The sequence below is a fragment of the Notamacropus eugenii genome, chromosome 5, assembly GCF_028372415.1.
Source record: "Notamacropus eugenii isolate mMacEug1 chromosome 5, mMacEug1.pri_v2, whole genome shotgun sequence".
In the NCBI taxonomy this organism is placed as follows: domain Eukaryota; kingdom Metazoa; phylum Chordata; class Mammalia; order Diprotodontia; family Macropodidae; genus Notamacropus; species Notamacropus eugenii.
This window is the reverse complement of record NC_092876.1, coordinates 99,302,939-99,308,938: the sequence shown is the minus strand read 5'-3', so window position 1 is coordinate 99,308,938 and position 6,000 is coordinate 99,302,939.

The window sequence follows — 6,000 nt, the reverse complement described above, 5'->3', positions numbered from 1 at the left end:
AAAGGAAGAAATATATAATTTATATTAAACTTCTGCAAAGTTAGGAAGCACTTTCTCCAGTCACATCTAATAAGACCCAATGCAATTTTCTCTCCAGTAAAGCCAAAGTTCTCTCCATATTTGCCAGCTCCTAGTGCCAGCTATCGATATTTTGCCTGAAGCAAGTCTGCATCATGTCTCCACATTTCCACACTAATAATTTTACTGTCCCATAATTCTCTTTCAAACACTGATTTGATGCTGATGCCTATCCTTATTGATCTTGTCCTTTATTACTTGTTGGGCAGTCACTGTGTGAGTCAGAGTCTGAACTTGCAGCAAGTTTGGGGTGATTGGGACTGATCCTAGTAGAATTATAGATTTAAAATTTAAAGGGACCTTATATGCCATCTATTTCAACCCTCTCATTTTTTAGAGAAGCAGACTAAGGAATGAAGAGGGTAACTGACTTGCCCAGCATCACACAGCTAGGAAGTATCTAAGGTAAAAGTTGAGCCTAGGTCTTCCTGACTCTAAGTTCAGTACTCTTTTTAATATATCACAGTGTGTCTGCCATTTCTCCATGGGTTCAGGTCTTCTTGGGGGAGAGGGGAGGGAAAGGAAGCAACTCCCACTTCTGCTTTCCTCCACATAGCAGCTTCCTTACTCACCCTCCTTGTGGGTCTAGGCTGTCAATCCTCTAAGTTTCTGTGGTTGCTATGCTTTTGTACCTGGATGACTTCCCACCAGGGTAATATGGACTGTCCTCGACTCCTAAAGGACTTGAAATGGAAACTGTCACAGTGGAAGCCAAGGATGAATGTGAAATCAGCTAGTGGAGGGGGGAAATGGAAATGGGTGAGAGATTGATGGCAAAGACTATTTGATACTGGACACACTATCCAAGACTACAATACCTCCAGAGCAAGTCTTTCCTTGGTCATAATTGTCTTCTACCCTTCCATTTTACTCTGAGAACCATCTTCCCCTTTTGACTTGTTAAAATCTTTATATTTATCATAGAGAGCCTGAATTCAAATCAGAGTTCTGCCTTTAACTACCACTGTGACCTTGAATTAGTCATTTCACTCTCTATGTGCCTTGATTTGACCATCTCTAATATCAATGGGTTGGATTATATGACCTCCAAAATCTTGTTCAGCCATAAACCTATGGTCCTGTAATATCAGATATTTTCTTTTCTTAGTCTGGAGCTCACTAAAACCTAACCTGCTCTTGAAGACACCATATCTCTTGTAGCTTCCTCAAAATGCTGGCTTTTCCTTCTCTTACCAGATAGGGGGTCAGGAGAGGAATTGAAGCACTCTGCAACTTTCAGACCCTTCTTCTGGTTCCATCACTCAGCAACCACTTCCCCTTTAAAATTCATTCCATCCTGTCCAAATCATTTTTCTTGACATTTATGGTCATTCTCCTCCCTTCCCAGTAAGTGCAGTCCCCGAATCACAGTCTTTCTTTCCATTCTTACCCTTATCCATTTTGAACAGACTAGCCTCCTAGTTCCATAATCTCCAGAAATTCAAAGGTCTCTCTGTTACCAGTTTATCTGGATCACAAGAGTGGTCATAACTTAGAATGAATACTACCCACCTAGTTCATCTAAATTTTCCCTGGTGCTAAAATTGTTTATTATTCCTCAGGTATCTTTAAAAAAATATCCCTATGAACATAACCTCTTGTCCTTGCCTACTCTTTCTAATTTCACATTTCCCTGTGTATAAAAGTCAAAGTGAAAGCTCTTGTGATTCTCCTAGAAGCAAATATGAGAAGCATCCTGCTTCCACTCTATCAAGGAATATTTACTGAGTTCCTATTATGTTTACATATTGCATCAGATATGGGGACATGTCAACTTAGTATTTTCCCTCTAATATCATGAGCTTTGTTTGATAGAACAATTGAGCACTGCTTTTAATTGGTGTTATATTCCCCAGAGCATTGATATTATATTTAAATATTTTGGGCTGTAAATTGACTTAGAAAATCACAAATTAATATCATCTATATTTTATTATATTTTTGATTATTTTGTTAAAATTTTCCATTTACAATTTAATCTTTGGATTGTGGAAAAGAGGTTAAGCAATTTGCCCAGGGTTACATGGCTAATAAGTGTCCAAGGCTCCTATCTTTCTGACTCCAGACCCCATACTCCACCCACTGTACCTCAGCAGGAACAGCTGTAAGAATGCTTTTGTATAAGACATATTGAAGAACCAGTTGAATATATATCACTTTGGGAGATGAGGTCAGAGACATCATTTTGAAATAGAATGCTACTTTGAAGATAGAAGTGAAGTGGGTATAATGATGAAGAAAGTAATCCCTGACTCTCTTTGCAAAGGTGATTAGAAAACATGATCTTGACAGTTTTAGATAAGAAGAAAGTCAGTGGGTAAGGGCTCCTAAAATGAAAGGACTCATGGAGCAAGTAAGAAAGGATAGAGTAGATACATAGCACATGTTGAAAAAACTTGAAAATTAAGAATAAAAAACTAGGAGAGTATTTGGAATGGATAAGTTGGCCAAAGCACAATGTCTTAAGTGTGAATGTATAAGGGAAAAATTGATAGAGGATAGTGAGTGGAGTGGTTCCAGCACAATCTCCAATTTTCAGCAGCTCAAATAGAGCAAATAGCAACAGGAGATTTTGAAGTAAGAGGTACCATTACAGAATTAAAAAATATACAACAAACTCCGTCATAGATCACTTACTGATATGAAGGTGGATTTGTTTTTATATGTGGAGAAGATGAGTACTACACAGCTTCAATATTCTCTATAGAGAAATATTTAGGGTCTTGGCAAAGAGAAAGGAAGAAGAGAAGAGTGAAAAGAATTTTAAGAGACTGCTAAATGTGTCAAGAAAAAGAGAAGGATGTGACTCAGGTGTCACTGGAGACAATGACAGAAAAATACAATTAAAGACCAGACAAAATGACATGTTATGAAGTTTGTTTGTTTGCTTCTGTGGGTTGGAATGACTGTTTCCTTCTATGCTTGGTCAACAGTATTTCCCTATGATAGGAAATATTTCAGATGAAAAGTGATGTACCTTGTTTGCGATCTAAATATACTATGAATATAACAACAGATACTTATCTAGTTAGTATGTTTCATTTGTTATCTAGTTTTTATCATTAAGTATACTAGAAGAGAAAGAGCTCTATGAGAATTAGATATCAATGAATGAAAAATGTGCATATTCCACTACAGTTGTTATAGCTAAAAACTTTGGAATAGATGGTAGAATTCTCTCATTTCAAATCTTACTTATGGAAATGGGGTCACTGAAAATTAGACATTTTCCTACCATTTAAATTTCAGACATTGTGTCCCACATCAAATAAATGTTCTTATGACACCTTCACCACCACTGCCTTTCTTTAATCAAAAATTAAAATGATTTTCCAAGTAAGTCTTCTGTTCTTCTGGAAAAATTATTTACAAAGTTTTCTCCACTAGATGTCTCCAGAGAAATACAAGTAATAATACTGGTAATAGTATTATACCAGGGATCATTAAAATTTCATCAGGGTCTATTGAAGTACAAATAATTATTTAAATTATGTTAATGAATCTGTATGATCTGTCATTGAATTGGTTTTTTATAGGGATAATCCCTCTAAATTTTTACTATAAAAGATGTTATAAAATCCCAAAGTTATTGCATTTTTCTTTCTGGAAGTATTCATTCATAATCATTAAAGAGTCTATTTCATCCTCTATTTTGAGAGGAAAATAATATTTCCTTTTTTTTCTAAAAAGTTCATTTTTATTTATAATGCATTAGAAAACTACAATGAGATGAAAAGAATTGCAAAATTTTACAAGTTGGGCTGACTTTCCTGGGCTCCAGGGTAATGTTTGGAGGACCAGGTAGATGAGAAATAACTTCAGGGGTAATCCAGTGGGAAGCATAAAGGGAGAGTGGCAAGCCAGCCTGCAAAAAAAAATAAATTGTTCATATAGTTATATTCACTTTGTGGTATCACTGACACATCACCAAGGGACAAGTTGACTGACTTTGAACAGCCCCCTCTTCTCCTTCTGCTTAGACTCCTTCAAGCTTTTCATCACCTTTCTGTTAAACATTTTTACTTCACCTGTATTAAAATGCTTATATGTGGAATGAGGTCAGTACATATTATGATTTGCTTCATAGCTTACTTCCCCTCTATGCAGGGATGGCCCTAAGGAGAGGACTAATTTCATTTCAATAAACTTTCCTTCTCTCTCTGGGAAAAGAGGTTTTGATCCAGGATGTAAGACAAGAGGAAGTTCTAAAATCCCCAAACTAATAATCAAAGAACTAGCTCAGGATTGGTTAAAATTGCTTAGAGCCAAAGTTTTTACCTTGGACAAGGCAACTAGGACTTTATCTCAAAGTAATAAGTTTAGAAGTTACTGATAACAATTGTGTTTCCTTTAGTGGAAGAAACAACAGTTTAGCACTCAGCAAGACAATTAAAGAAAGGCTGCTGCCAGATAGAACCCTCTTTTCATTATATATCGGATGATTTGCCTCAATTGCCTGACTCTGATTTGCTCCTTTTCCCAACCCCCTCTCCCCCAGGATCTTTTTCATCAATATTCTATTAACACTCCAGAATCATCTCTATGTTTGGGTCAAAGGGCATATTTTCTATCGCTTGTTCTAGACTGTGTTAGGTACAAAAACACCTCTTTTGGACTCTGAAACCCAGAAGGACTTTGTCTCTAAAATTTATACTATTGACTTTAAATTTTAAAATACTCATAGTCATGAGCTCTAAATTGGGAAGGGTAGAGGGGAAAATAAATTAGAACTCTTCCAGAGACTTCCCATCTTGCCTTTATAAAAGAAAGTGAGGTAAAAGTTCAGGAACTGCCAATATGCCACTGTGACAGAGTCATTTTTCCTCTCAGATACAGAATTAAAGACAAAACAAATTCCCCTTCGATTTCTGAGTCACCCAGTTTTGATATATTCATAACCCAACATCACCAGACATATATCAACCCTCCATTTGAATTCAGATTAGGCAGAGATAGCTGTAGATTGTCTGTAAGTTGGTAAAGTGTAACCCAGGAAGGCAAAAACTCTAAAGACCATAGGACTTGCTTAAGTTCCAGGAGATAATTGATGGAAATGACATCTGGCAGCTGGAAAAAAATGTTCCTGTTTTTCAGACACGTTATTCTTCCCTTTTGTATAATAAAGAATTTGTTTTCCTAAGTGGTGAACATCACTGGGCTAAGCATTTCCAACCCTGGGAGGTCAAAATGTGGCCCTTGGGGATAAAGGGAAATAAAAATGGATTTACTATCCTTATCAGTGAATGAATAATAACAGGTTGATTCTTCCAAATGGGAGTCCCTTTAATATCTTTTGTTCTCCTAAAAGATGGAGAATGTCTTTGAAAGGGTTATAGTTATCCAATTAAATTAGTTAATACTAATTCAGTATCTAGGGGAGAGCAATTATTAGTAACTGTGAATTGTAAATATGTTTTATTATAACTTTTTAAATGCTAGCTCTTTTAGTGAATATTTTAATGAAGAGATGACAATGAATTTATCAGCTTTTTCAGAGAGTATGTGATATGTTGTGTTCATTCTCCTCTACTAAGATTGGGTAGAAGGTCTGCTTCAAGACTTCTGAAGTTGTCTGGTCACAGAAGTGCATTCCAATAATGAGTAACCCTGTGGTCCTATTCATTGTGGATACCTTCAAGTTTCATGTATCACTTACCTTTGTCATTGCAGGTGTAAGAATTCAGCACTAAAAGACTACAGAGATTGAAGAGTTCCCTGCATCCCTTATCTACTAGGAAGCGTGGAGGAGAAAGGTACTATTTCCAAAGTCTAAAGCAGCTATGAGTTTTCAGGCACTAGGGACAACTATGTCAAATCTTGATGTGGAATTTGGTTTTGCAAAATTGTCAACAGATTTCCAATTTTGCTACTGGTGTTGTTATGAAAAGCCCAAACACAGCTGAAACTTCTTGAATCTTCTGG